Source organism: Carya illinoinensis, chromosome 1 (assembly GCF_018687715.1).
Source record: "Carya illinoinensis cultivar Pawnee chromosome 1, C.illinoinensisPawnee_v1, whole genome shotgun sequence".
Taxonomy (NCBI): domain Eukaryota; kingdom Viridiplantae; phylum Streptophyta; class Magnoliopsida; order Fagales; family Juglandaceae; genus Carya; species Carya illinoinensis.
This window is the reverse complement of record NC_056752.1, coordinates 11,066,649-11,089,561: the sequence shown is the minus strand read 5'-3', so window position 1 is coordinate 11,089,561 and position 22,913 is coordinate 11,066,649. Positions and strand designations below refer to the sequence as shown.

General features: G+C 34.6%; 1 long non-coding RNA gene across 1 annotated transcript; it reads right to left on the bottom strand.

The window, feature by feature from the left end:
• Positions 1-1,168: 1,168 nt before the first annotated feature.
• Positions 1,169-3,699, bottom strand: LOC122310403. The gene is made up of 2 exons (XR_006242609.1): positions 3,378-3,699; positions 1,169-2,496 (listed from the first exon to the last, which is right to left on the bottom strand). It is a non-coding gene; the product is annotated as an uncharacterized LOC122310403 (long non-coding RNA).
• Positions 3,700-22,913: the final 19,214 nt, after the last annotated feature.

The window sequence follows — 22,913 nt, the reverse complement described above, 5'->3', positions numbered from 1 at the left end:
ATAAGGGAAAGAAAGCATTGATACAAAAGAAATAATGTTCTCAGCAAGTGCAGAGGGTATTAAAGGACGACGAGACTATATATACTGGAGAACTTTCGAAGCAAGTGGATGCATTTGTACATATTATTTTTTCCTTGACGAATATTGATCAGCCTTTCTCAAGCCCATTTGTTCCATCTGCTAAGAAAATCTCAAGCCCATTATAACTGCTACGAAAATCTTTTGCTAGAACTCTTTTAAAAGAATTTTTTTTTTTTTTTTTTTTGGGTCTCAAACAATATATATACCCTTCAGACTCTTACCAAATTTTTGAAATTTTTTTAATTTTTTAATATATATATAGAGACAAATAATTCTTCAAATTTTAGAGGCCCAATTTTTTATTTAAAGAAAGACTTTTCTAATTTTCATTTAATGACAAAGGGCCAAAGGGGAATATTTCTACTTTTTGGTGCTCCTCCTCAACATGTGTGAGCACTGGCCAGTCTACATATGTACGTAGAAAGATGCTAAGTTTTGCGTCCTATTTAGAACTTAGACTCAATTGAGATCAATTTAATTTAATCTAATTTTAAACTGAATCTAACATCAGAACATCCAACTCTTAAATTATTAAACTCATTTCAACTCAAAATCCCTATACATGTAGAATCCATAACCTCTTTAAACTTAACACCTCTTTATACGCGAGACTCACAATCTTTTTTAACTTTTTATCAATACATCTTAACCTATCTTAACTAAGACTGTTCATCCGGATTCCTGATTCGGAATCCGGGTATACCCAACCCAGAACCCGGGTTTCAAATCCGGGCTAGAATCCGGACCGGCTTAACACGGATCAGACTCAATCCGAAATCCGGATAGATCCAAATTTTTCAAAACCAGAATATATATAAGAAACCTCAAGCATTTGATTAAATTTTTCCCTAATAAAAAAATAATGTCGAAAACATTTTGTTTTTTTACCTAAAAGTCTATATTTCAAGAAATTATGTTGAAAAGCATAATAGCATTGAACATTGTTCAATTTTTACCAAAAAAGACTTTTTTTTTTCTTTTTTTTTTTGTTTAAAAGCATACATTTCAGAAAATCATGTAAAAGAAACTAAAGTTAGAAACTAATTACCTTTCTAACTAAATGTATGTAAAAGAAAATATATCCATATTACATGCAAATACAATGCAAACTACATATTAGATTTTTTAGTATTTATACATTAACAAACACAAAATTACAACATATGAATTACAAAACACAACTTTGAAAAATCTTCTAGACCTCCTTCCTCTGAACCTCCTTCCTCTTTGATGATGCTGCAAATCTTCTTGAATGCACATTCAAAGTCCACAATTTTTTTAATCTCCGAAAATCACAAAACCATATTACTTAGCAAGGAAAATAAAATATATATATTTTGGAAGTGTAAATTTTCTGGCAATGTTTGTTAGCATGCAAATTAAATGAGCACATTAATTTATTTTCTTTTCTATCAAATAAATTGGAAACATATATGAACACAAATATTCATTCAGTGAATATATTACCTGACATCTTCTATTTGAGCTGGGAGATGCAACCAACAGTCTCAGGTGCTGGTAGTCCTAATGCTTCCATTTAGATTAAGTACAGAAAAATAAACAAAAAACCTAGTGCTTCCTTGCTTTCTAATTCATAACATATTCATGTCAATGGCAGAGATGACATGAATATGTACAGGTAAATAGGCCTAAAGCCTTGAAACGAACTCTAATAAGACTAACTTAAACACAGATGTTAGAAATAAATAACAGAATAACATATGTTTAGCATCGTCTCTCACTAATGGTGTCCCAGTACACAGACAAGCATCTCTTACGCTTCCTCAATTGAAGGTTTCTTATGGATTATGGTCATGCCAGAAGTTCAAATGTATTCATGTCGCATTACTTGCATTAGGAGGACCAAAAAAATAAAAAAATCAAACCCTCATGATATTTTCCAACTCGACAGTATGTATGGCATGAACAAAAGAAATAGAAGTGGAAGATTGAACTCCAAACAGACCCTTAAGGCAAATCAAAAGTGACAAATAAATCCATCATGCTGCCGAGTCCTTTCTCGTTTTGTGGATAGGTCAACTAAAATTTAATTGAATCAAATCATTAGGTGGAGCCTAATTACGCAGGAACGATACACTTGCAGTGGCATCAACTTATACAAGTAATCAGCTATGAACAAAGACCTAATCTTTACAAGCTTTCCAATCATCCATAAGACCCATCATCACCACTGGCTGGTTCTTTCCCATGTATTTCAGCACAAACTCACTATAACTCAGTTCTTTCGCATTCACCTTCTCTATGTGACCCCCAATTCTGATACCCATTTTTCTGGCTAGGCTAGAAGCTATTTCCAAACTGATTTGCGAATTTCTGATGGTTTTATAGCAAAAGAGCTTCAAGAAAACCTTTGAGCCTGTGTTGCCCCATTCTGTGTTGTTCAGTGCAAATTAGCTAACCCAAGAACAAGATCATGAAAATAAGAATATAAGATAGACCAAATCAATTTTAATGGCATGGCCTTCAAGACTTTCTTGCCTCTAGTGTGCCTACCTAAGTGGGGCAGTAGAGTTGTATTTCAGGCTTTGCCATTCTTTGATCAATAAAATTGTTTATTTATCAAAAAAAAAAAAAAGATAGACCAAATCAAAATAAATAGACTTAATAGTAAGCTTCAAAATGCCACTCCAATAAATATCATTGTATACCCAAAAATTAAAATCCAGCAAGTCTATACGGACATTAGCATCACTAATTGCTCCCCTATCTTTTAGAATTTGGATGAAATCACTCATATTGGAGCTAAAACACTCCAAAGCAATGTAGGTCAAATTATGATAATAAACAATAATGAATACTTCTTGGATGGTCAATACAAATAAGCTCGATATTTTCTTGACGAATTACATCATTCCTGGTTTGGAACAAATGTTTCCTGATAGCCTATTTATCATCGAGGAAGCTTCCCTCAAAAATAAATGTGTCATTATTTATTCTAGACTCTAGTGAGATCTGTCTATCACAACTATTTTACTGACTTTTAAGTCATTTTTTATCATTGCCATCTTCTTTGTTTGAGGGAAACAAAACATTTTGCAACTAAACAGATCTAAACATGTACATAGCAACAAACCCAGTCTTCTAGTGCTTACAAAAATGTTTTTTTTTTTTTTCCTTTGTTCAACTAAACAAATCTAACCCATAAAAATATTCCTCAAACCTTCAAAAAATTCTCACCGAAACAAACCACAAATCAACAAATATTCCTCAAACTTTCAAAAAATTCTCACCGAAACAAACCAGAAATCAACAAATAGAGAAGAAAGAAAGCATACCCAAACGTAATAGAACCCAAAAAGAAAAGATATCTAGCCAAACACTTCCACCGTTCGGTATCGCAGATAGCACAGAGAGAGATGAGAGAGATTCCGATAGGGGCTAGGGCATAGCAGAGCAGAGAGAGAGAGAGAGAGAGCAGATGAGAGAAGGTGAATTGGGGGGAAGGAGGTGTAGGGCATCGCCCCATCGCAGACCACAGAGAGAGAGAGAGAGAGAGAGAGAGAGAGAGAGAGAGAGAGAGAGAGAGAGAGAGAGAGAGAGAGCAGAGCAGAGCAGAGAGAGGAGATAGAGCAGTCCTGTCTGCGAGTGAAACCGTGGGGTTTTTGGGGGGGGGGGGGGGGGGAAGGGACGAAGGAGCGGCTAGGGCACGAAACAAATATTTCGATTTTATAGTAAACCCGGGTACCGTACCCAGATTTAAAACTGCATCCGGGCCGGATAGACCCGGATTTAAAGATGCAGGTACCGGCCCGAATTTATTCTGGTCTGGAACCCGTAACCAGAATCCGATTTGTCCGGGTTCCGGACTGGGCCGAGTTTATCCGGCCCATATGAACAGCCCTAATCTTAACATCCAAATACATCTAAACTCATCTTAGGTGGGTCCTACAAAACTCATTCTGTTATATCAACTCATTAATATTCATAAAAAATTCAATTCATCTCAACTTAGTTCAATATCCAAACGATCGGGGGCAACTTAGGGAGGCAAATTGGCGGGCAATGTAGCATCACCCATGTATGTATACGGGTATTCGTCTAGATTTGCCAATGGCTATGAAATTGAAGCTGATTTTCACGTTCGTACCGATCCACCTGGTGTCGAGTTTGTAAGAATTGCACTTCTTCTGTTGTGATTGCTGATCATAAAGGCCTCCTGATAAAGAAATCATTGTATGGGCTTTGTAGAGAGATCTCAAGCACATTACTTGAGCTCTGGGGCAAACAACGGCCCACTAAGCGTTTGGTCTCCCGTATTTTATGTAATCGCTCTGTTCGCCGGAACAGCGAAGGTCTTAAAAATCTGGAAGTTGCTTTTCACGATGCTACAAAAGTAGATTTGTCTGTAATCCACGTGCAGATCTTAAAACTACAACATGAAGTTTTCAATCACAAAATGATCTATAAGGACGATCTCATTGAAAAAAACGAGAAGATATATAAATGAGCAGCAATGGACATTGCGTGCGCAAATTAGGAGATCCCGGCCACCTTGAAGATCAGTAGAAATAAGACTTGATGGATTCTCTAAATAAAAAAGTTAGGTTGAAATCTTCATTCCCTTGTATATAAAATAACAATAATAATAATATAATAATATAAAAAGAAGAAGATACAAATAGCCTAATTGGCAGCTCTCATGAATTAATTAGGAGATCAGACACTAGTGGAAGTTCAAATGGAAAATCCCAAAACAAATTGCCCGGTTCCAGATGATCAGGAGTTTAGGAAGTGGAAGTTGGCATTCTTCGAACTTTCATGTGAGTGATTATTACGTACGTTGTCTCGGAATTTACGAATCCTTAACACTCTTATATATATTATAATATAATATCATTAAAATGAAGTGATTTCATAAGAACTTTAGTGACATGATATTTTGTGATTTATAGTTTAGACTAGGCCCCTACAAAAATACCGTGAACCTAGTCCACCCGAACGACCTGCCTGATAAAACCATGACTTTCATATCGAACCCATTAAACATTGGTTCCAACCTGAGCAACCTGTTTCACGTTTAAACTCAAGCTTGCAGCAGATCAAACCCTAGCCGCTAGCCTGCCCCACTTTCTTCGTCATCTCATTGTGCCTCTATTTGTCATCCTCATCATCTTAGTTAGATCCGATGCAGAATTTCTCTGCTTGCAACCCATATCATTGATAGTTCTAGAATGGAATACCATATTCCAACATATTGTGCAAATGAATTTTCGGGTTGAAGAATCCTAGTTCGAAGTTCCCAACCTTTGATTTCACAATTTGGCCATCTTTTATGAATTGGCCTTGTGTGATTAAATTGTCCGCATGGCAAAATGAAAAAAGAAAATAAGAAATGAAAAAGAGCGACAATAGAAAGACACTAACTTAGTTTGTAGTTGTTATGCCTATCTCACAATAGACTCATCTACTATTATGATATCCAAAGTAAATGGTCTCTAATATCAATGGAACATCTTCAATGACTATCTTTTTTACCATTCTTTGTCCGAATATGATGTCGGGCAAACAAGTTAGACTTCAGAAGCTTGCAAAAAATGCATTGACCATTATGAGTGATGCTAATTAATGCTGATGGGTAAAGGCATATGGGTTAGGTGAAGGCCATCGATTGTTCAATCTTAATCCCACATGCCTTTAACACCTTTCTGTTTTTATTAAAGTTGGTAAAAAATTAAAAAAAAAAAGTCTGACTCAACTAGCTGAATTCGGGTCAGGTTGGCGCGTCCAATATGTCTCTGAGTCGGGTCAGTGCTGTCACAAAACCTCTATGGGCAGGTCGAGTTGCAGGCCTAATTCAGACTACCTAATAATAATGTTTCCTTCGGTGCAATAACCAGTCGATTTTCCAAAGAAGTTTTGGCTTGGGAGAAATACCTTGAATTGAATGGAACACTAAAAATAAATAATACATATTTTAGTAAATAGGAGTGTTACAGTCACAAAAAAATTATATAAAAATAAGTTTATAAATTGAAGTAACTTCATGTGATCTATTAAATATACTTTATAATAAAAATAATTTAAGGAATCATATAAAGCCACATCGGTTTATGGAGATTATTTTTGTGTAATCTTTTTATGACTAAACTATTTCTCTTTAATAGATTTTATTTTTGGGAAGATCAAACAAACAAGCATGACTAGCCATATGACCTTCTAGAACAAATTGTTCTTCTTCACTTATAATGGCATTTTAATTACCTCTTGTAAAGCATCATTATTGGCTTCAGCTGGGTACGTAATGCGTGTCTCTCGTCATCATAGGCACCACACCAATGCCTACTCTATCGCAGATATTTCTTGTCAATTGTAACATTCCATTTTATTTTTTTGAAAGCCAGTAAGATCGAGGTTTTGCCCATTGTCGAACTTGACCTGTGATGTTCAGTACTTTTATAGCATTGTCAAGAAGGGAATTTAAAGCTTCTGCACACAAGATGAGATGAGATGAATCATCTTGTTTAATTCCTCGTGTTGGGATGAATTTACATGGTTCATATATAATGAAATTGATCCATCTGCTATCAAAATGCATTTTTTGCATAACAACCTTAATTTAGAAGACACAATTCAATACTATCGGAGGCCTTTCTCATATCGAGTTTTATAGCAACCTCCCTCTCATCCTGTTGTTCATGAAGTGCATGGCTGCATAAGCCAGTAATATGTTATCATATATAAATCTACCAAGAATAGAAGTACTCTGCTTCGGGGGAAAATCTCTGTTAGGACAATTAATCTTACTGCTTTTGTTATTTTCTATTTTCAAAAAGAGGATTTGTTTAATTCTTTAAAACTAATCGTGTAAAATATTCAATTTTTTTTTTTTAATTTAATAGAGATAATTTTATCTTTTTTTAAGTAGAAAATGGGGTATAAGGCAATTTCATGACAGTTTGGGAGGGGGATTGTCGAAATTGATAATTGGGGATGATATATATGTTTAACTCAAAATCTCATTAAATATTAAGAAATTCACTGAAGTACTAATTATTTCAAAATGAGCAGTTAATTCTTAGACAAATGGTATTGAGTGGTTACTTTCCTTCTAATGTGCGCAATGTGTTTTTATTGTGGATTTTGTGAATGAGATCTACTGAAAATTCTATTTGTCTTTCAATTTTTAACATTTAATCTACGGAAAAATAGGGTATTGATTTCAATCAATGCTTATCCATTTATGGAATATTTATATATCTAATTGGTGTCATCCTAAAAAACCTCTTTAAGATGGATGAGTCTCCTCTCTATTCTCTCTAAGGAATAGAGGTGGTGTAATAGCAGTTATAACTAACTGCTCGAGTGAGGTAGCCATGAACGTGAACTCGATCGGAGGGATGAATGGACTGGAAGCTCAGTGGAAGAAACTGAGGTTATCGGAGGAGGAGAATGCAGTTGTAGATGTAGGCGAGGAGGCAGAAGAGGAAGTTCGGGAGCAGGGGGAAAGGAGTGCCATCGGGAAGGTCTGTATGGAGAGATCAGTTGGCAGAGAAATCATTTCTTCAACCATGGGGAAAATATGGCGCATCAGCAAACCTGCAGAATTCAGAGAGGTAGGGGAAAATAAATTTGTCATTATCTTTCGAACTCTTAGTGATAAAATGAGAGTGATGGATGGTAGACCTTGGTTGTTTGACAACCAACTGTTTGCACTCCAAGAGTTTGATGTGTTTACACAGCCAAACGAGTGGAAGTTTGAGAGTGAGCCATTTTGGATTCAGATCCATAATCTTCCATTGGCGTATATGACAAAGGAGAAGGGGAGATTAATTGGTGAGACTCTTGGCAGGGTGAGAGAGGTGGATGTGCCTGTAGATGGGATTGGTTGGGGAAAATACTTGAGAATTAGAGTGGAAATTGCTCTGAAAAAGGCTGTTGTGAGAGGGAAATGGATCAAAGTGAAGGGGCAAAATGTATGGGTTAATTTGAAGTATGAGAAAATGTCTAGGCTATGTTTTCACTGTGGATGGTTGATTCATGGTGAGGATGGTTGTGTTAATGGCACAAAGGGGAGTGGGAGTGGTAAGAATGTAATGGAGCAGTATGGATCGTGGTTGAGGGCTGAAGGGGGACCAAAAAAGAAAGGTTACTGGAGTGCTAATGTAGAGAGGAATGGGGGAAGAAATGAGAATAGTGAGGGAGATAAAAAAGGAGAGGAGAGTGTTTACTCTATGGGTGGAGGGTGGAGAATGGAAAAAATTAATGAGAAAGGTGAGGATGATATAGTGAGGGAAGAGGAGAGTAAAAATAATGGTGAGGAAGTTTCTAAGGGAGAGAGTGGGGAAATAAAGGGGGGAGAGGTTAGTAATATGTTGCTGAAGGAGACAGAGGAAGGGGGAAGTGGTGGGGAAAAAATAAATGGATTGATTGGGGAGGTAAGTTTAGATAGTGAGGGGGAAGATGATAGGTTAGTGGAATGTGGATTGGAAAATAAAAATGATATGTTAGAAAGGGAGGAGGTTGTAATGACACAAAATCTGGTTTATGAAGGGGTTGAGAGTGAAAAGATTCAAGAACAAGGGAAGATATGGAAGAGGAGAGCAAGGGGAGTTGGAAAATTAGATGGGGAGGTGGTGTTGATTGAAAGAAAAAGGAGGAAGGTGGGGAAAACAAAGAAAGTGGTAACAAAGAAACAAAGGAGGGGGGGTGTGGTTCCATTGTTAATGGCAGGTGCTGTGAAGCAGCCCTGCTAGGACCAATGAAGGTCCTAAGCTGGAACTGCCGAGGGCTTGGCAACCCTCGGACAGTTCAAGTCCTTTACAAGCTTGTAAAGGAAAAGAGGCCAGATGTTGTTTTCATTATGGAAACAAAGGTGAGATCCAATAAGGTGGGTTATGTGCAAAAAAAGTTGGGTTTTGAGGGTTGTTTGGTGGTGGAACCGAGAGGGTTGAGTGGTGGGTTGGTGATGCTGTGGAAGGATGTGGAAAAATTTGAACTATGGTCATATTCTCAATGGCATATTAGTTTGTGGGTAATAGATAGAAGAGGTGGGGGGTCGAAGTGGCTATTGACTGGATTTTATGGGAATCCAGAAACAGCTAAGAGAAGGGTTTCTTGGGAGTTATTACAAGCCATTAAGCCTCCAATTGAGGTTGGATGGTGTGTAATAGGGGATTTTAATGAAATTGTGTCTCAAGGGGAGAAGTGGGGTGAGAGAGAAAGAAGGGAGGGTCAAATGGAAGAGTTTAGAGTGGCTCTAATGAATGGGGGGTTGAGTGATCTTGGGTGGAGGGGTTTGAAGTATACATGGTCAAATGGCCATGAAGATGATTCCTTTGTTAAAGAAAGGCTGGATAGAGCAGTTGCTAATCAAGTGTGGAGAAGGGAATTTAAAAGGGTAGGGGTGGAGACTGTAATTGCTTGGGGTTCTGATCACCTCCCTCTTTTGCTGACTTGTTTTAGGGAAGGGTACTATATGGAGAGAAGGCAGAAGATGTTTCGATATGAAATGAGTTGGGATGTGGATGGGGAGTGTAATAAAACTGTGTGTGGTGGGTGGAGAGGAAACAATAGGGTGGAAGGAAAACTGTGCTATGTCCAGATGTGTCTTAATTCTTGTAGACAGGCTCTTAGTGTGTGGTCAAAAGAAAGGGATGCTAAGAGAGGGGAAAATATCAAAAGAATTTCTGAGAGACTCAAAATTCTTAAGGAAGTGGAAGGGCCTGGCCATGTAGCTGAAATTAATAGGGTCAGTGGGGAGTTGGAAAAACTGTTGGAACAAGAGAATATATGGTGGAAACAAAGAGCCAAGGCACATTGGTTGCAGAATGGTGATCGAAATTCTAAGTTCTTTCATGCTTGTGCTAGCCAGAGGAAGAGGAAGAACTTGATTTGTGAAATTGCAAACTCACAGGGGTGTATCCTCAGGAAACCACCAGAGATTGAAGGGGCTTTTAGAGACTATTTTTTGGAAGTCTATAATTCAAGTGAACCTTCCTTGGGTAATATTGAAGGCTGTGTTGCTGAGATTAAACCAAAAATTGGTAGGGAGATGAGGGAGGAACTTGAAGGGACTTTTAGGATGGGAGAGGTGGAAAGGGCCTTAAAAGAAATGTCTCCATGGAAGGCACCTGGGGCAGATGGGTTTGGGGCAGGTTTTTATCAAAAACATTGGGGTGTAGTTGGAAAGGAAGTGGGAGGTGCAGTGTTGGAAGTCCTTAATGGGGGATCTATAACTGGAAATCTGAATCATACCCTTATTGCTTTGGTGCCAAAGGTGAAGGAGCCGAAGAATGTTATGGAATTTAGACCAATTAGCTTGTGCAATGTATTGTACAAGCTAATTTCAAAAGTTCTTGCCAATAGAATCAAAAAGGTGCTGAATGTGGTAATTTCCCAAAATCAGAGTGCTTTTATCTCTGATAGGCTTATAACTGACAATATTTTGGTGGCTTTTGAGTTATTACACTCGATGCAGTCAAAACACAAAGGAAAATCTGGGAATATGGCTGTAAAAATTGATATGTCTAAGGCCTATGATAGAGTGGAGTGGCCTTTTCTGAAAGCTATGCTCCTCAAGTTGGGGTTTGGGGAGAAAATCACAAGGCTTCTCATGGAGTGTGTGCAAACAGTAAGTTACTCTGTGGTGGTGAATGGCAGGCCTGGGAAGAAAATAATTCCATCTAGGGGATTGAGGCAGGGGGATCCTCTCTCTCCCTATCTGTTCTTGATATGTGCTGAAGGCTTGAGTCAATTCTTCTTGAAAGCTGAAAGGGATGGGATCCTAAAAGGGGTGGCAGCAGTTAGGGGGGGTTTAAGGGTAAATCACCTGCTGTTTGCCGATGATTGTGTGATATTTGGCAAGGCTACTAAGGAGGAATGGAGAAGCATTTATGAGATACTTGAATGCTATGAAAAAGCTTCAGGGCAGAAACTAAATAAGCAAAAGACTTCGATTTTCTTTAGCTCAAATACTAAGGAAAGTGTGAGAAAAGGAATATTCATGGAGGCTGGGTCTTTTGTTTGTGACAAATATGAGAAATATCTCGGATTGCCTGCTGTTGTGGGGAGATCAAAATATAATGCCCTTAGGGGACTTAAGGATAGAGTATGGTGTAGGATTCAAAATTGGAAAAATGGATTCCTATCAAAAGCTGGGAAGGAAGTTTTGATTAAGGCTGTGCTACAAGCTATCCCAACTTATACAATGAGTGTGTTTAAGCTGCCTCAAAGGTTATGTAAGGAAATTGAGCAGTTATTTGCTAAATTCTGGTGGGCTCAATATAAAAGAGACAAAGGGATTCATTGGAGGAAATGGAACTGTATGGGACTGAGTAAAACAAGTGGAGGGTTGGGATTTAGATTACTTGAAGATTTTAATTTGGCCATGCTTGCTAAGCAGGGATGGAGAATATTAAAGGATCCAAGTTCTTTGGTGGCAAGAGTTTTTAAAGAAAAATATTTCAGAAACTCTCAATTACTTGAAGCTCAACTCGGAAAGTCTCCATCCTTCATATGGAGGAGTATTTGGTCAGCTTTGGGGGTAGTAAGGAGAGGCTTGATATGGAGAGTGGGAAATGGAAAGAATATAAAAATTTGGGGACAAAAATGGTTACCTAAGCCTGTAACAGGTTGTGTTCAATCCCAAGTTAAAATATTACAAGCAGAGGCCAAGGTATCTGATTTGATTGATGATAATACAAAAGGTTGGAAGGTGGAGCTTGTGAGACAAATTTTTGATGAGGAGGAAGCTGATTTGATACTGTCACTACCAATTTGGCCAATGGGAGCTGAGGATAGACTGACATGGGAGCTTACAAAAGATGGTAAGTATTCTGTCAAGAGTGCTTACCATATGGAGCAAGAGAGAAGAAGGCAGAAAGAGGGTGAGGCCTCGAGAGCTGGAAATGAGGTAAAAACATGGAAGAAATTATGGCACCTTGATGTTCCTGGTTCTGTTAAACATTTTCTATGGAAGGTGATCAATAATATCCTTCCAACAAAAGTGAACTTAAGAAAGAGAAGGGTTGTTGAGGATGAAATGTGCCCATTGTGTGAGAAAGATGAAGAAACAGTGATGCATGCGATTTGGTGGTGCCCAGCAGCCTCTAATGTGTGGGCAGAAGAGGGGAGTCCTGTTCAGAAATGGAGGGTTGGAGTGTATGATGTTTTTCAGCTCTTAAACGATATGTTTTGTAAACTCTCAACTGAGGAAGTTGAGAAGATGGTGATGATGTTGAGAAACATTTGGCACCGGAGAAATAAAGCCATTTTTGACAAGCAAATGTTGGGTCCAGCTACTGTGATGCAGATGTCTTTGGTGGGTTATGAAAATTTTAAGCTAGCTCGAAGAAGGCTGGAGGGTAGTGGTGAGAAGGAAACTGTTAAAGCTGGGAATGGGAGAGGGAGGGGATGGAGGAAGCCAGTGGGTTTGCAACTCAAAGTTAACTTTGATGCAGCTATTAATGTAGCTTCGAGGTGTATGGGTGTGGGGGTTGTCATCAGGGACTGTAATGGTGATATTTTTGCTGCTAAGTGTGCTAAAAGGCCATATAGTTGCCATGCTTTTGTTGCAGAATGTACTGCACTTTGGGAAGCAATGGTGCTGTGTGAGGATTTGGGGTTATGGGGTGTGGTGTTTGAAGGGGATGCTAAGTGTGTAATTGATGCGGTAATGAAACATAGGGGGGATGATTCAAGGTTTGGTCACTTAGTGGAAGGCCTGCAGCAGAAACTAAAGATGTACAACAGGTGGGAGGTGAGTTTTATCCACAGGGAGGGTAACGAGGTAGCTCATCAACTAGCAAAACTGGCTATGTTTGGGGAGGATGATGTGTATTGGATAGAAGAGGGACCAGAGTTGATTGTAAATCAGTTACTCATAGACAAAATGTATACTGATACTGTTAATAGTTGAATATGAATACAAAGTGATTCTTTTCAAAAAAAAATTGGTGTCATCCTGAATCCCTCATGAGTCATGGACATGATAGATATGAACATATTGATGGCTGTATGAAGAATTAATGGGCGATATTGAAGACTTGGAAGTCCTGCCACTGCCTGCCCTTGTTTAACTTGCAATAAAATGGGATGGCGCTTTCAATGTTGTTTTAAAGAGTCGTGAAAATGTCTAAAAAAACGTGTACGTACGTACGCGGGGCGGTGCAAATTATGAGCCAGGCCATATATAGAAGTCCGGGGGGGGCTACCTTTTCTTCTTTGCTTTTTAATTCACGCGTAGACCCTGTGGTCCAATGGCCAGTAAAACTGCATGCATATTGCATGGTACAATATTAATTCCAACTATAGTCTACGTACGTACGCTTGCCATTTTATATAGGGCGGTGCTACTCTTAACGGTTGGGAGTTCTTACTTGCTCTCGTCAGTACAATTTCAAGTATTTTATTTTTATTTTTTTATATATATATTTTTAATATTTTTAAAAGTATATTTTTTTAAATTCACAATATTATTAAAAAAATACTTTCTTAGTCACAAAATAAAAATATATATATATTTCCCACGGGAAGCCTAACACTTTTCTTCTATATATGTTGTTTACTTAATGGATTAATGCACTGCTGTTCCTGTTTCAGCGCTATTTCGATTTTTTTTTTTTTTTTAATACATTAGGGAAGGGGGATCGAATCATGTTCTCCATTTTGAAGATATGGATCTTGTGTCATCAAGCCATATAGCGTACCCTTCCTTGGCAGCCCTAGTTCGATCTAGGTCTCAACTGTATGACTAATTTTTGTTGGAGTTCTCAATTTAGTCAATCCTAGCTAGCTTCCTTTCAACAAAATAAGTATAAAGGGGTCATGAGACACATGGCCCCCGGCTCTCGACATTAATGCCAATATTGCTGGCCAAGTGATCTAGTCTGTCAGCCTCTTAGGGATAATATTAAAGATTTATTATAAATACAAATTTATAAATTCACATATTGACATGATTTAATATAACATGATTTGATATAAGACGTTAAGTTATAAAATTATTTTAATTATATATATAATAAATCATGTTTTAAATCATGTCACATCATTTTATAAATTTATTTTTGTAATATATATTTGAAAATGATCTAGCACTTCTCAATATTAAATCAATATTTTAATTTGATTCTTATCTTCATAATCGTCAAATATTTACTTTATCAGATTTTTCTATAAATAGCTAGAGACTTAATGCTGGATAGAATAGTGATTATTCTACAAATTAGTTTGATCAATAGATAATTCACAAAAAAAAAAACACAAGAGAATTGTCCAAAAACATAGAGAAATACCTGATGTTCAATTCAAAATTATCAAATCAAAGAATATCAAAATCATTCTTCAAGTTGGGCTATATAGCTAAAAATCGTCTTTATCATAATTTTACCAAAAATAGTAAAATCTCAATAATCATGTTATAACTAAATATGCAATAAAAGAAGTAACTTGTCAAAAATTTGGCCCAAATCGAGTTTAGAATCACTTCCTAAATGATAAATGAAATATTACCAGCTCAAAAAAAATACCATAAAAGGAAAAAAATAACTAAAAATGGGGATTTGGAAGAGAAAATAATGGATTTTGACCTCGGAAAATATGCGCACCATGCAAAGCTAGGAGGCCACGACGTGTGCACCAAAAAGAGCTTTTCAAATTGGAGTCATATGTACAGTTCTGATATCCGTAGCCAAAGTTATTACCAAAATATCGAAACGTACCCAAAATTGTCCTAATTAGTAAAAGATCACGATTACTTACCATCTTTGTACTGATCTGCCAACTCTAGGTATCTCAGCACTATTCACGTGCCATCTAACAACTTAGCATCATCTGATTCGGATCCTTCTGCATCAAGATCTTTGTATTCAATTAATTAAGAATAATAAATACGTAGCTCTTAAGATTTTTCAATCTCAATATTATCCTTCTCTTTTATATTTCAAATTTCTATGTGGTAATACTAAATTCAGTTTTAGTAGGTACAAGCTACATGTGGTGCCTTTAAAGGGTAATTTTTTCATATTTGTCCTTAGTACTGAAGCCCACCTTTCTTAAAAAGACTATAAGGAACTTGCATATATACCCTAAAAATATATAAACAATTTTCCTATAGTCTAAATTCTATTATAGTACTCTAGGCCATGCATGTTTCATGAATAAGTTAAGGTATAAAGTTTAAATGTTTTTTTTTTTTTTGGTTGAACAAACAGGTACATGATGATGCAAGAGAATAAAAACGATGGATCGATCTGATTGAAATAATGTTAATTTCACTACGAAAAAAAAAGAAAGAGAGAGAAAGCCGCTCAGTCCTGATTATCTCTAACCTGTTGCTATTATGTCGGTGATTTTTTATTTGGATTTCGGCAGTACCATTTTACATGATGAACTTAATGTTTCTGTCAATCACGCAAAATTGTGGAACGCATTTGCCTCGTGGGTTGACAAATAAATAAAAAACTGACCAAACCAGTCCACGACACTAATCGTCAGGCATGATGGCGGGATGGAGGGTCGGAAATTTCCTGTGTCCTTCGAAGGGATCAGAAAATGCAGATTTTCCTCTGTACGTCGAAATATTGCTTGGCTGTCTTTGGCAGCTAGCTAGGCTTAGTTATCGTATTTTCGAATAAACAACCAAACATTCTGGCTGTTAACTATATATTAATATCATACATGCATGTGCTTAATTAATTGGGGTCCTGGTCCAGACACAGACGCCGTTGAAACTTCAGAGATCGATAAGAGTATTAATGAATTTTTCATCTGTTTTTAAGCAAACCATGTCACGAATATTAGAGAATTTGGTAGCATTGCACCTAGATATCTATGATAATATAATAAAATATTATAAGATTGAAGTGATGATGAGAGTTGGTAGCAGCTTGTTTCATGTCAGTTGGAAAGAAACAGCTAGCGGACTGCACAATGTTTTGAATATATATTCATATAATTGGCACACTTGGAAGGAGCAGTTTAACTCCCAACTGCTTCCTTTTAAAATTATGATTTTAAAATTATGATTTAAATATAATGAAAAAATCTCCATGCATAATTGGTGTAGAAAACAATGTACGACAAAATTCCAACAACATTATTGAATATTTATTTTGATTTATTGCATTTTGTATCGACGTATCTATCCCGTCGGTTGCGCATGCTAGCTTTTGTTTAATGACAAATGTTATATTATTTTTCGTACGATGAAATACAATGTCGATAAAGTCAACCAAGTGTTGTGTTGTACTAGCACAGTTGTCGTCTGATTCATTCTCAGTTTAATCAAAAATCAATTATTCACTTACTATTCTTTCTATAACCATTTATACAATTAAAATAAATTTTATAAAACATGTTATTTTTATAAATTATTTTATAAAAAATACATGATCTTATTAAAAATAGGATTGTATAAAAGAATGTAAAAAATATTGTATATATATAATAAATCTTATCTCACCGATAAATTTTACCTGACTCCTTTTCCTTTCTCTATATTTTTTTATCGAGAAATGATATTTATAATCGTGATTGTGCAAGCGGCGTGCAGTCGTTTTGAAAAAAATAAATTAATATGGGACTCACATGAAAAAAAAATTAACTTTTTAATCGTAGACTCTACTCTTTTTCAAAATGTTTACGCAATATTTATAATTTTACAACGGTATATAGAATTACTCTTTTTTACCTCCCATACGTTGTTTGTATGTACGGGAAATGTTTGATCTTTTGCTTTCCAGCTGCCAAATAAATACACGCGCCGCACCACCACCCTTCCCTTGTATTCATTTACTAGATGGGCTAAGAAATGTTATGGTACGCAAGCACGAGAGTGGCTCATGCGATGCCTATGCCACGTTAGCTCTACAGGCCGTCACGATTTCGCGACTCCAACGTCCACAAGTACGATCCCAATGGATTCCTTAACCTCAAATATTATAAAAGATTTTGATACGAATAAATAAAATTACGTATTAATTTATATATTAATATTAATTTTTTTATAATTAAAAATATAAATTAATATTATTTTTAATAAAATATACTTTTTGATCAATCACATTAAATTAATATACATATTAATATATAGTTGTACTTGTAACTAGATTTTTCCTATTATAAATGCGTTCCACCCTCACTCTATTAATTCTGCTCTCGACTCGAGATCCTTAACTTCAAATCTTATATTCTTTGGGTGCTGCAAAGGATCAAGTTTTTCTCTCGATATTCCATAATTTTCTTACTTTTTTCAAATGGACATATAGAGAAAATGAAAGTAGAGTTTTCTATTAAATGTACCAAAATAAATGGTGCAGCAAGGGTGAAAATCGACTATTTCAGTGCGGTTTCAATCCAAAATCAAAACCGCACCAATATGTTTTTCAAGAGATTATCTTAACCGAAACTGGCCGACCGGGGGTGGGGGGGTAAAACCGACTGGTGTGGCTTCGGCCGGTTACCCTCGGTTCATTAGTATCCCTATCGATTTCACTTATTGGCAAAAAAATCTCACAAATTTGAGATCTCAACTCAAGCAAATCCACAAGTCACAACAAAATTACAAATAATCAAACAACCAAAATATAAAAAAAAGAATCAGAGAGTCGATATTGTACCATGGCAGAGTACGTGTGTCCAAAACCCTATCAGAGCTGAGAGGGAGACAAGAATCATGAGAGATCTAAGAGGGAGATGAGAGGACGATGAGAGATTTGCCATGGAGATGGGCAAATCGCATCAAAGAGAGAGAGAAAGACAGAATTGACAGAATGCCTGAGATGGATATGAGAGCCTCTTAAGAGAGAGAGAGAGAGAGAGAGAGAGTTGAGAGTTGAGGGAGGAGAGGGAAAGGAAGAAGAAACGGCACAAGAGAAAATGAGGGGGGGAATGGGGTGGGTTCAGGGGTTAGGGTTGAAGCCCTAATCCAAAAGGACTCCATTTTGTGTATTAAACCAAACGACACCGTTTCATATATTTTAATTTTTCGAACTTAAAATAATGTCATTTCATATATAACAAATAAACATATATAAACCATTTGCTGGTTCAGTGATTTGACATTAGTTCAAATTAAGACCGAACTGGCTAACATCAGTCTGAGCAAATTTCTATTGCTGGTCAACCGGTTCTTCATTGGTTTCGGTTGGTTCTTGTATATCCATACTACAGCCACATATGAAAGTCACATATGGTGACTACCTAATAGGCTATTATTTTTTTTTATGTTTTTTTGCTTTTCTTCACATACTTTTTTTATATCTTTAAATAGTTAAAAAAGAAGAAGGAATCAGTAGCTTTTATTTGTGAGAGTAGCATTATCTTTTGACGTGATGCGCATGCTTGACACTGATATGTGTATATATATATATAGTCATCATCTAGGTTTTAACATTATTAAACTCATGATGAAAGTTGGGATTTAAAGTCAAACATAAAGTAAAACCAAAGGGAGTTGATTCTACACTAATTTTCTTATAATATTTTTAATCCCCAAAGTTACTTCAACTCTTCCCTTTTATCTTTTCTCTCTCTAACTCAACCTAACCCCATTAGAGAGGAAGCTGAAAATACCAATTCATGGAAAATTGATTAAAAAGTTTTTGGCATGAATGTAATGGCCGCGATAGCTATTCAAAACTCGCTCCATATTTATGTTTAGATACATAATTTTTTTCATAATTATATTTTAAAATATAAATATTTATATAAAATGATATTATTTTTATTAAATATATTTTATTTAAAGTATAATATATTAAAATAATATTATATATAATCATAAAATATGTAAATACGGTATAATAATTTTAATAAAAGTGATGTTTATTATTAAAAAAATTAACTTTTTATAAATTTTATATTTTTTTAAAAGAATAATTATTACACAAAGCTTACGGAACGAAAGTATCATTTCTCAATATATTTTTTCTTCGTGCTTATCAATTTCTCGAACTTATCAAGATCTTTTCCTTGAGTTGGTCGTCTACGGCTCAAGCTAATTAGCTGACAAAAGTTTAATTAATTAAGCTGCACGCGTGTCGAGATTCAACACATGCTAGCAAGCGACCTTTACAGGTAGGGAGTTTGGATATCAACAAAAACAGGTACCCTTTCTTTTCAAATATAATTATGTATTGATGTCTTTATTAATTTAATATAATTAATTAAAAAATAAATTTTATTAAAAATAATATTAATTTAAATTTTAAATATGAATGAATCAACATTAATATATAGATTAATATGTGATTTTATTTATACGTAACAAAATTCTTTTTTAAAATTAGTGACGAAAAACTATGCATATATATTGATATTTATAAATTTCAAATAGATCAGTGTTATATAAGTTTTTTATTTTTGAAAAAAGAATTTATTAATATATAAATAAAAAATTCTTTTACATGTTTTTAAATAATTTTTTTTTTTTAAGACTTACACAGAGCTTATCTATTCAAATCCAATAGAAATCGTTTCTCATTTTTTATATATATAGCTAGGAAAAATAAAATGGAAGACAGCCGAACAGGCGGGTCCAAGTTAACACCTAGGAAGATAGAATATTTGTGTATTTTATAAGAATCAAAGCTACAGCCTGTAATATTCTTGTTCTGACTTGCTGATCGTTGTCTCTTTGACTTTTGAAACTTTATGAACAATGCCCCACATGCAGTTCATGGATATGAACTCTTTGACAAAGACCATCCATAATTCAATTGTTTTAAATATGACATGCATGAGGCTAATGTTGGATCCAAAAATTCATATTTGGAGGGAAAATTAGGATATTATTCTATCTTATATATATATATATTTATATATATTCACATTAATATTTATTTTCCTTGTTAATATTTTATATTTTATTACTACAAATATTTTTTTTTTCCTTTTAAGAAAATCTTGGAAAGAAACTATTATTTTTAAAGAAAAATTCTTTTTTATAAGATTTGTTAATAGATTTTTTTATAAGATTTTAAATACATGTGTTGTAATTTTTTTTTTTACTTTTTCTAAGAGGAAGCTTGGGGGTAAAGCAAGGTATTGACTTGAATGAAGTGTTCAAAGACAATTTAATCCACCTTTGAAAAATGATCAGCGTAGGTATGATGATCTGCGGGCCTTGAAGGGAAGTCCAATTCGTAGTTGTTTTTTTCTAATGAATCCACCAATATTTCCTCACAAACGTCAAATCAAATATTCCCCTTTTCACTTATGTTTTTTCCGTCAACTTATGATAATAGACTATTATTCTTTAAAAATTGAGATATGCGTCTGCCTGGTATTTGCGCCGATGGGTGTATTTCATTTTTTTTAATATTTAAGAGTCAGTCTATCGGTCACTATCATAAAGAGAAATATTTTTTACAATCGGCAGATATAGTTAGTATATAGTTGGTTATAAAAAAATGAATTAATACAGGACTTATATGAAAAAAAAAATATTTTTATAACTTTTCTTTATTCATGTAGGTCACATTGAATATAAAAAAAAAATTTTATAATTTTTTTTTATTTATTCCGTACAGCCGACTGCACGCCGACTGCATTTGTCGACTGTATGTAGCAAAGCCCTTATTAATTAATATAATATTAACTTTTAAAATTTTATATAAATAAGTGTATATTATTATTATAGTTTATTATATTAATAATTATACTAATACGAAATTAATTGTTAATTGCACAGGCAACATATACATGGAAGAGACAAAGAATGGAGTAAATAGTATTTTTTGTTGATGCACTGTCCATATCTCGTTATTAATCTTTTTCATGTGTTGCATCAATCTTCTTGTTGAACCTAAAGATTTTCAAACCTACATATATCATATCATATATAGGGTTTCGTATGAACACGTACATATTATATATTATATATATAAACCATGTGTAAGCTAGCTAGAAATAATGCAGAGAGTCAAACGAATTCTTTATGTAAAGTTGGACACTCCTGATTTCCCGCCCTGACTGATGCCGTGGTAATTAGCTAGCTTGCTTTTAATTAAATAACTGTGAATTTCCTTTTAAATATGTGATTAAACTCAAAACATTCTCAAGTCATTGTCAAAGAAAGCATAATTTTTTTACTTAATTAGCTCTCTCTCTCTCTCTCTCTCTAAATACAGTCATATGAAGATAAGGGACTTCACCAATATTGGCATGACTACCTAATTAAGGAGCACCCTTGTGAGTGTATTTAACAGGGAGCAGTACTCCATTAGAGACTTGGGGATCATACCAATGGACAATAAGCCTTCTGTAATTTCCATTTTCTAATACCCAATCATGACAAGAATTTGAGGAGTATGAATACATGACTAGCTAGGCTTAATGTTCTCTTCAGCCACCACTACTAATGAGACTTGAATCGTGACCGACCTTTAATTCATCAAATTACATTGAAGTAACTATAGGGACAAAGTCAGGAATTTAATTTAGGGGCCGGGATATAATCTTAAAGGATTCTGTTACATACAGTCTTTTTTTCGTACTTTTTGTGTATGCTACTGTGTAATTGATTGAAGTAGTTATTTTATATTTAAAAAGTGATGTAATTGATCACATTAATAGAATGCATAAAAAATACGAAAAAATAATTACACATAGAATTTTTGTATATATATATGTGATTATAAACTTTCAATTTTACATCCAGATGTAAATCAAATAATTTATACTCTTTGAAATCATTAATGTTTGTTCAATGAATAAACTCTATTAATTAATCTCACGAATAACAAAGGCCGGGCAATATCCAAAAATAACATAATTAAAAATATTTACGCACAAAAAAAATTAAAAAAAAAAAAGCTTGATAAGACATGTAGAAAAAAAATCAGTATTAAGGAAAATATATTTTACTAAATTTACAAGTAGGACCTAACTTAAGTATCTTTTTATTTAAAAAGTGCATAAAAAATTTAGGCAAATGCATAGAATAACAAAAAGGTTATTTTATAAATATATATATATATATATATATGTATAGATGTATTTTTTTTTATAAAAAATAAGTTAGTTATTAATATTTTATTTTCAGTCAAAAAATTATCTAAACTCTAAAAAATAAATAAGTAAAATAAAGTAAAATCTTAATTTATAATATATATATATATATATATATTTCAAATTAAATCCTTGGACGTAGGGCCTGCAGGGATTCGTTACTGGGAGTACCACGTTAGGAGATGAAACTTTCGTACGAGTGTATAATTGGGTGATGCATGGCTTACATATTTAATAATTGAAAATTAGATGTTGAAATTAATTAGCTAAAGAGAATTGATGTAGTAATCATATCAAACACGTAATTAAGAGTTAATGTACGTAAGTATTTACGTATGATGTAAAAAGTTAAATAAATATGACAAAAAAGATCCCACGTGAACTTTGAAATAAATATGACAAAAAAGATCGAGTACAGTACCTCAACAACTGTATATTTACGTGTGCGTATGCATATTTCTTGAAAATTCTTATACATACTATATACACAATTAAGGATATATATATATATATATATAGCATGTCATGGTGATGAAGTCAAACAATTCAAATAACCTGATAATTATAATAAGCATAAACCTGCATATTTCAGGCTGCATCCATATATGCATATTTTAGTAAAATTATGACAAGGGAGCTTTTTGGATGAGTGCAAATCAATTAGGAGAGACAAGGAAGAAGACATAAGAATGAAGTAGAGATCATGTCGATTTAGGATTTTATGATCCGGACAAGTTCATGTTTTTTTTTTTTTTTTTAATCTTATAATAACGACATACTGCACATGATCAATATGATATATACATCGTCCCTATCACGTGGCATGCAGCTATATATATGCCACCACCTTGGCGTTTTTG